Source organism: Tigriopus californicus, chromosome 9, assembly GCF_007210705.1.
Source record: "Tigriopus californicus strain San Diego chromosome 9, Tcal_SD_v2.1, whole genome shotgun sequence".
Classification (NCBI taxonomy): domain Eukaryota; kingdom Metazoa; phylum Arthropoda; class Copepoda; order Harpacticoida; family Harpacticidae; genus Tigriopus; species Tigriopus californicus.
In genome coordinates, this window is record NC_081448.1 from 11,117,011 (window position 1) to 11,126,536 (window position 9,526).

At 42.5% G+C, this 9,526-nt stretch overlaps 1 protein-coding gene across 1 annotated transcript in view; it reads left to right on the forward strand.

The window, feature by feature from the left end:
- The window catches only part of LOC131886718 (protein O-linked-mannose beta-1,2-N-acetylglucosaminyltransferase 1-like), a 39,342-nt gene continuing 29,816 nt past the window's right edge, over positions 1–9,526 (forward strand). The window contains exon 1 of the mRNA XM_059235116.1: positions 1–351. The gene's annotated coding sequence lies outside the window, so the exon portion shown is untranslated. The remainder of the gene's footprint in view (positions 352–9,526) is intronic.

Consider the following 9,526-nt stretch of genomic DNA (forward strand, 5'->3'; position numbering starts at 1 on the left):
GAGGAGGATCCCGATTTTTGGCCATCTTCTCTGCTGCTTCTTCCAGTTCCTCACCTTCCGTGCTCCGGGTGTGATCGCTATTTGTTTGGAAGCCTTGCGTCAGTTGAGATCGGATGGTGAACGCGGAAGCTGTTTGTCGGATCCCGTGACTTGATCTCCGAACAAGTTCGTGCTTCTCAAAGGTTTCCTGTGTCTTCATAGCTTTAGCACATAGCTTAGCGACCGGTGCCAAAGGGGCAAGTTGTGTGAACGGAAACATTTCTCGTAGATCTTATTGTGCGTTACTAACTAGAATCCCGTTTTGTGCTTCTACTGAAAGGGAACTATTGCGATCCCCTTGGGGAGAAAAAGGTAAGAAGAAGAATGTTCCAATTTCCGATTTCCAATTTCCCAAGACGTTGGTCGGATTAAGTAGGTCAGTAGTCAGTAGCCAGTAGTTGGCTTACAAGGCTTGAGTCGTACCATGACAATTTAAAGACCACAGCACGAACGACTTGACTTTTGTTGGTCATGCTGGTCTTGGTGTTATTGCGCGTTTCCGGCGGCTGGCAAAATTAATTTCTCCAAGGAATTGTGGAACCAACCCAGTGTCCCCATTCATATCAGATTGGGTCGTCGTTTTGCATGGAAGTTTCACAACAACAAATTGTTCCATTTGCTAATAAATGGCTTCAACTAGTTCACGCAGGATTTCACGCTCAAGATAGCGCAGATTGCATTTTTTTGCAACCCTATGGTACATTCCTCAACAGAGTACCTACTAGGTACGCACATACCTGAGACAATTATTGCTAATATATAATTATTTGCTTTTTTTCATGACATTGATTTCAATTATAAAATTCCCTCCAAATTGCAATTACATCATACAGGTTGGAAAGAAAATAAATGATGCTTGCTGAAAAAGTTTCTCCCGCGCTCAAAGATTGGCTTGATTATATTGATTCTAATGATTGAACTATGTAAATGTTGAAAAATCTAGTGCCATGCTATCAACGATTCAATGTTAGTCAAATAAAGGCAACTCCAGGAATGCCAAATTGTCGTCTTTGGGCAGGTTTGCTCTTTAAGGGATTCGCCGTTTTTGCACTTGGTTCTGTATTTTTGAATGGTTCGGAGATGGACACCAAAGGCCACGCCCACCTTTATTGGTTTCTTACCAGGCTTTAGTATACCATTGCCTTCCTTGGCTCATGCCTCACTTGGCATTTTCAGATATGACATTTTCCCTTGCGCCATCTGAAAGCGACCAAATGATCGAAGGGAGATCACTCTTATTTAGGCTGAAATTTGATCTTGTTATGGCACTAGATTTTTAAATAGTCGCTTGGAATGAAATGAATGGTCACCCGATATCCAATTACATTCCTTTCTCATAGCTGGTTTAATTTGGCTATCATTTCTTTTCGATAACATGTCTTCGCGCACTATTAACAAAAGCAATCTCAGAACAGTTGTTAGATCTAGTAAGTTATACTGTAGATCAAGCAAAATTAACTTTGAATGAATTTTGAAAATATATATTCGTAACTTTGAACAGAAATATTTTCACTTTTGAACATCTACGGTTATTAAGTTCCTTTCCAGTTCCATCACAAGTCTACTAATACTGGGAAAAGAGATGTAATTTGACTGCAGACCAAATTAGATTAGATCCGTCGTATTCCACTTGAGCTGTGGGAAACTGGACGAACTCTTCCTCATTGTGGCTGTGGTCGTCAGTAATTATGCAAACGACTGACTAGCCATGATGTTTTTGCCTCTTGTGAGTGTGCCCACAGGGAACAATATGAATGTACGGACGTACGTAGGACGGACTCACTTCCTCGGGAATCCCAGTCGGCCGCTCTCTTGAACAATCAAGATATGAATAAACCCCATAGCACACGATGAGTCCGAAATATCAAGCTTCTTGTGTTTGCGCTGTGTGTGGCCTTGATTCCATCGTCAAAACTTTCCCAGGATTAATCTTCGAAATTACAGTAATCGGAGCCAACCATGTTTTTGCTGTTGGTCAGACCTGGAATGATGATTATGTATGGCCAAGACTTCAGTTTTGATGGCTGATTGCCGACTCTGGCGAGAATGTGATATACTGTAATCATAGTCGGAGGTGGTCATGAGAGGGGAGAAACCCATGGGTCTACTTTTGACTAGCGCAAGGCTCTATTATGCCACTTACCTTTTAGGGCCTCTCAAATTCAGGCGTAAACGTCTCCCTTCTTTGTTTCAGAACTTGGTCCCAAAGAGAGCTGAATGTCAAACTGATTTCCCCTTGTCTCATTAGGTTGTCTTTGAGCAAGATAGGTTAATCAACGTTTATTACCCAGCCTGACAAGCTGAATGCGAATGCATGCTTTAGTCTAGACTGATGCCAATAGTACTCATAAAACTATTGCCGTTTAACGGCATCTCCCATATGAAACATCATGGATGAGAAGTAGCCGAAGGAAAAGATTGCGGTTTTCAGTGAGAAACATGCTGGCTGGAAATCGATGCATCACATTCCGCGATATCGAAAAGCGATTTGTTATCCCTTACCTTATATTTCGTTCATTACAACAATCTCAGATGTCTCAATTTGGAACGTGGAATCACAAATGAAGAACGTTTTATTGATAGGGCTCGATCAAATTTCCGCAAATAGATACAAATTGTATTGCATTTTGTTCCGGTTATAAAAGGCGCGATTCCCAAGCATCAGCTTCAGTCTTCAAACCTGTTGAGAAATATTGAAGCGAGGAGCTTCTTTGACCTTTAGCAAAAAGGAGGAATGCCTTTGGACCAAGATTTTAACGCGCCTTTTGAACTCGAATTGGAATTATATCGTATGAAGAAGATAGAGGAAGCTGATCGAACGGTGACCTTTCATTCAAATTACCTCTCTTTAAGTAGCCCTTAAAAATATCTGCACTTGTTAGGTATTGCAAATTTGTTTTGGCCGCGAGGAGCGTGATCTCGTGAGGCTAAATATTAATATTCTCCTACTCAAATAACATGTGAATCCATAATTACTGGTCATTAGACTCTCGAAGGAAATGGTGGTTAGGCCGAAACCTCCCGGAAGATCAGGCCCTCAAAACTTGGCTCGTCAACCCTCAGTGGGAATGAGCTCGTAAAATTGTAGCAAACTTAGGGTCAGTCAAGAACGAAAACGAGCACGGCTAGATATAAACGTCTCAGACCATAACCATATCACTGAGAATGATGATGACCCCCAGATAATAGATAGACTGAGGCTCCATTTGCGATATCTACGTAGAACGAGCAAGAAAAACTCGTTTGTTTCCCCGTCAATTTTAGTCTTCCCAAGAAGTCAAGGGATTAAGCACCCCGCTGATTTGGCGTGACAGCCTCTGTTTTATCGACATTTCTGTCCCAAATGAAGACTAGAACAGTGTGCCATGCCGTGCCATTTCCTTCGACCTTTCATCATGTTTTCCGATTTTCTATCAAGCAATAATTTCCTGTCCGACGAGATTGTTTGGGTCGAATATCTTCTCTTTCAGACCTTCAAGCGAGTTCATTTGCTCTTGCCCCAAATGTGTTTTGACCCATTTTGAGGCTTGTTGATGCGAGGAAAGTACATTGCTTGGAAGATGTCGCATTTGTGGTTTATATGCGTACTTTGATAAGGAGGGTGTTCGAACTTAGGTTGAAAATCTTCCCCCTCGCTTCGTTCTCTGTGACCAATGTGTGTGAGTTGGGGTCTTTTCCATAACAAAGCTTGCCCAAGGCGACATCAAGATCTATCCAGGATCACGCCAGGACTAGGATTGTACTTTGAAATAGGATTCCAGCCCATTATTCCAAGGCCGTGTCCATTTTTATCGACCATGATGAGTTCAATATTCGACTCCTGATTGGGGAGGACGATCTTGCATTTTCTTGCTCTGCTCAGTGCGCATCTTTTGCAGATGTTAATCATTGTATTGATGCAGGAATAAGAGGGGTTGGTGGGAGAGGACCAAGATGACTAACTTTCTAGCTGAATCATCGTCATCAAGTCGCTCAATTGGATCCAAGTCGTTTCGCATTCTCTGTCAGATCATCGAGAAGGCACCAAGAGTCTTCATTCGACCCATCAAAGGCAGAGGAGAACCAAAATACTGCCGAGATCATTACCAATCAAGAATGAGAGGGATTAACCGAAGAAGAGTTCGGCAGATTTTCGACGCTTTCATCGAAGCCTGGCTTTCAAAGCCAACTTAAGGTACCATGACGTCCCCAAACCTGCTTCAAATCCATTCGAGACCAACTGTTCGCTGAGTACAAAATCATGTTGTTAGTTTGACCAGATTTGTCCAACACGTGCATCGTGCATTTTGACTGAGATCTTGATCGTTGTAGAAGAACCCGATTCTTTTACTGTTTCTACTACTGGCGAGGACCCACTTGCCAAAGTTGTGCAAAGCCGAAAACGGCGGCAGATGAGCGATTCTTTCTTTCTATGAATGACTTTGGCATGAATTATGGCTCTTGTGTGAGAGTAATGAAGCAAACGGATATAATTCCTCTATCATCATCATCATCATACATGGGGTGCCAAGCGACGGTTTTGCGCGTAATGTAAGAGGATGGCTAAGATTTATTTCAGCCCTGAGTACCGTGCACGCCGAGGAGGATTTATTGTGTCCCCTTTGTTTAATTGTGGAGAAATGTCATTATGACTGCTTTGGGTGAGGGGGTCTTCTAGTTCGTAGCTTAAGTACGGTACATTCCCATGCAGTACTTCTAACCTTTGGACCTGTTTTGGGAGTAAGTAATGTGCGTGATTCTCTCTTAGGAAAATGAATGCACTTACAGGAGGAGGCTGCTGCTCCCTGGTGATGAGATCAGCGATAATAAAGCCTGGGAAATCTCGTCTGATGAGGTTTTGCACGAGTAAAATGCTCGAGATGTTGAGATGCCAATCAGCACTACTGCCAGGAGGAACGAGGAAGAGCAAGGCAGAGGAGAAGCAAAACGAGCAGGACAGAGACCTGTGGGGAGTTAGCTGGCAAGCTCTTTAAAAAACATGGCAAGGACGATTTCAATTATAACTAGCTGCTGACAAGAGAAGATTGGTATCACTTTAGCAAAGGCTGGCTGACTGACTGACTGTTTGCCACGAGGAGCAGAAGTTGGCGAGTCGGATTAGAATTGTGCAAATTCAGAGCTGTCATGAACAATAAGTTCGCTGTCACCCCTTGGACACCTGTTGAACATTCAGAGCCACTCAAGAATGGGGATATGAGTCACGCACTCACACTTACACCATCACGCAATCATTTCAATCCCAATTCTTAAGAACATCCCATCCCATCATCATCATCATTTTTATCATCAGCAGCACCCTTCGTCTGGGTCGTGGTCGTGGTCGTGGATTGGTTCAAGGATGGTTGGAGTAGACCATTAAAATTTTCAGCGCGATCAAATTTCCTGAACTTGATCCATCCCCAAGTTGTATTTGGTCTCTGTTGACCAGTCAACACGATCCGTTTGCGGACCTTGAATGGAATGGACACATCGAAGGGAGAGATGGCTCATTTTGTTGCCGTGTCACAGATGGACTGGTGGACACTTTCGATAATGACATACAGGAGTAGCATGCTAGAGCAGAAGACAACTGGGAAGACGGCCACAACGTTCAAGTTGCAACAGGAAGCTACGACCGCTCCATCAATGCTGCCTCTTGAGATTGCTTTGTTATCTTGTCTACATGCACTAAAATATGGACGACTCAAGAAGGCTATCATGGTTCATCTTGCCTTGGTTGGCTGATGGATCAGTCCAGAGTTTTCATCCCTTGCTTTTTTGTGTATGCATGTTCATCCTAGAAGTTGTAACCGGCTAGAAGACAATCAAGGCACTTCACATCTTTCAATAGGGAGGGATAGAAAAAACTAGGCCAACTTGGAAACCCTGACATCATATCAAAAAGAAGATTGACAGTCATCACCTGATCAGAACTTGCCATTATTCACTGGTCTCATTGTCTGCTCAGGAAATAGGCCTGCACCGATAGCTTTATCCTTGTCCCCTTTCAAGACCTAAAAAATGACTGATACGGTCAGTTTGGCCAACATTAATGAGAGTGTATTAATTTGAAAGTCAGAGTACTGAAAATGATCATGGTCTACTCAGATGAAACCATCTGATTGGAATGCAGAGGATGTGAGGTCGGCCCAGGTGCTTTTTTGCGGGCCAATTCAACCTTACTCAATGCTTTTTTGGCTTCACTCGATAATTGATGATGGTCAACTTTGAATTCCTGTCTTGAGCCAAGGACGAAGATGTCCATGAAGATTCCCGCTGATCCCTCCAACTACTAGGACGAGTATCAACGTACAAAAAACGGCAGAAGAACTACCAACGTCAAGAGCGCTCAAGCAATAAAGAGTTCTTGCCATTTCAGCTCGCCAGGGAGCAGCACTACCGTCTGTGCTGAGCGTGGGTCTGGACAAATGGCCAAGATAAAACAAAAATGAGATGGTCAGCCATGGAACTGAACATGGGAAGATGCTCGTTTCTTCTTCTATCTTGAGGCAGCCATTGCTGTCCATTGGTGCAATTTCAGGTTCAAGTCAATTCAAGTATGTCGAAGGCAAAGTAGAGGAGCGGCTCAGTCAATCCCTGGAATCTTCAAAGACGGAAATGAAAGTGAAGAAAATAATAAAGTCTTATGGCCAACATCTGTTTGGGGTAAATCCTCCCTTCGCTTATGCTTTCCGTTGGGTTGGTTCTGGTAATGCGAAAGCACTTTCGGGTGAGGCAGGTTTTCTTCATTGTATAATAAAGGTCTAAAAGGAGGAGGAGGAGAAGGAGCAAGACGACCATATGGAATGCTCGAGATAAAATGGGACGAGTTTCAGTTTTCAAATTCTGACTTCGTGATCGTACTTGACAATGAGTTTTTGGGTTCAAATTGGACTCTCGGTATGTTCTAACCCAACACAGCCTAAACTATTGAAGGTCTGGGAACAAAAATCTTCAATTTAATATGTTTTCCTCCTGATGAAATAGCTTTGAAATTGGCCGTAAAATTTGTCTAGAGTCGAGTCCTGAAATGCTAATAAGCGGTTGTAAAAAAAGGTTCCGAACGATACTATCTCGAAACGACTCGAAACCCCTTCTACGTACAATGGTGTCTTAAATTTGGGAGTTTACGCTACAAAAGGGTGTTCTGATATGTCAGGCTCACAGGGGACCTTTTAATGAGACAGCGGACAAAGCCAAAAGACTCCAATAACCAAGAATTCATTCAGCCTTCGTTGGCCTGAGTGCTACTTCCAAAATATTTGAGTGGCATGCCCGAAACTATTGGACAGGATTCATCAATTAACTAACTCCTCGCTCTGTTCACAAATTTGAGGAATTGGATTCCCCATCTCACACACTCTCAAGGGGGAATACGAGTCAAGAAACTGACAGCTGTAATATTACAAAGCACTCTCTTGACAAATTTTGATCGATTGATTGACAGCCCCTGGAGGTTCTCCAATACTGATATTTCCACATTGGAGGCTCCGAAATCCAATCTTCATTTCTCGTTGATCCTCTTACAGGTATGTCAATGGTCTCCACTCATTCATAGGGGTGAAATCAGGTCAATCGGAGCATTACGGTCGTTTTTTGACCGGTTCCTCTGTGTGCCAGTCCCTCCCTCCCTTCGTTCCAAGAAGTAAGAAAGGACTCATTGTTTACAAATTGAATCTATTGACCTGTTCCTACGAACGATTACTAACGTATTGGGTGAATGATATGGCGAGAAATTTACAAACAAAGCCTACACCCCATTACTCAAAAAGAGGTTTGCCCAACCTAGTCTCAGGGTGGCCAATTCAAATCCAAATGGTTTCAAAACATACGTATGCCACTCCTAAAATATGGCCTTGTCCAATCCTATCAATAACCACGAAGTAATGGAAGGGCGCCGTTTGATGACTACTAAATCAGCAGAAGTCATTTAGCACCACCATGTAATATCATCGGAATGGTGAGACTAATTGAAATTGCAAATACTTACCCAAGGGCCTTGCAGATGTATCTACGAGTGTACGCACACATCTGGAAGATCTATAAGCGAGCATCCATTTGACAACTGGCCAATGCATCTTATTTCTACCTTGGCATTAGCTGGAAGCGATCGGAAGGATCCACGGATGTCTTGGTTGTGATTGCAATTTCAGAGCTTGTCAAAGTGGTGATTTTGGGGGGCCTGATTTATGAGACTTGTCGGTTCAGAAGCGTTTTATCAACATGAAACCATGTCAAGAGATCAACATCGCCCAGGAAGTTTTTCATCCAAGTCCATCAGTTTGGGTGTTTGTACTTTGTTCAAACTCTACAGACGGGTCTGTTTGACCCTGTAGTCGAGCAAAGTGAGGATGATCATGGGCCTTTATGAGCTTTAAATTGAAAGTGCCATTAAGAACATGCAAGGCATAAATAATCTCTTGTGTTGATTTATGATGCAAGGAAATTATGGTCAGGGGGACGGAAAAAACATTCACTACCTTGACCATAGTTTAGCATACCTGAGTTTCCAATCATTCCAATCCAATCACTGCAGGGTTTCCCATGAAGCCATGAAGGATATTCAAAGATCTGTATCGGTTGCTATCCAAAAATCACCAGTACAAGGAAACAATAAAAGAACGGCGATAATCCGAAAATCATAAGATCACTGTGACCAAATTTGGAAGGAGTCATCTTCTTTGGCCCTGAAGAAAGGGTCATTTAGAGATGAGATAGCAAATATTCAAAGAATCTCAACCACTACGGACCTGAATTGGACTCCCGTACTCACTTTAAATTGGCACAGAGTCCAAGCGTTTGACTAAAAAGATCCCCAAATATCCAACCATTATTGCAATGCACAATTCTTCACGGTTGGAGGTCACCCTCGATGAATAAGAAGATGGAAACGAAAAAAAAACCCTGAGATCCCCAGTTGAAATTCCAAACCTGTTCTCACTGAATGGCCATTCAACTTCGTCATGCCTGGTGTGATTGGACATGGACGTACGAGTCAAAACAAGAGCCAATGTATGTAATGCCAAGATACAGTTTGACTGGCACAGCGCCCTCACTCCACAGTTCTATTCAATATGCGATTATATCTATATTATCACAATGGTACGCAAATGTGAAACGAACCCTGGGGCAAATTATCGAGGTATGATTAAGGCTATTTTACGCACTTACAGGGTTGTCCAAAATTAGTGCCCTGTACTGAAGTAAATCAACGAAATAAGAAGCTATGCCTCTTTGGCATACAACCACCCCTAACTCTTGGAAAACATTTTTTTTTTTTTGGTTTGTTTTTTCACGGGCTTTTCTAACCGCTACAGGGAATGTAATCCCCAGTACTATTAAAATGAAAGGTTATAATTCGTCTATTTATTACCTTTCAATTTTTATATCATATTTGGTCTACCAACGAATTTGAGTTGGCAGACCGAGCTAATCCTTGAATGTAGGGTTGATCTGGAATGCTATCTAAAAATTTGTCCAAGTCTGACTTGAAAGATGCTACCGGATC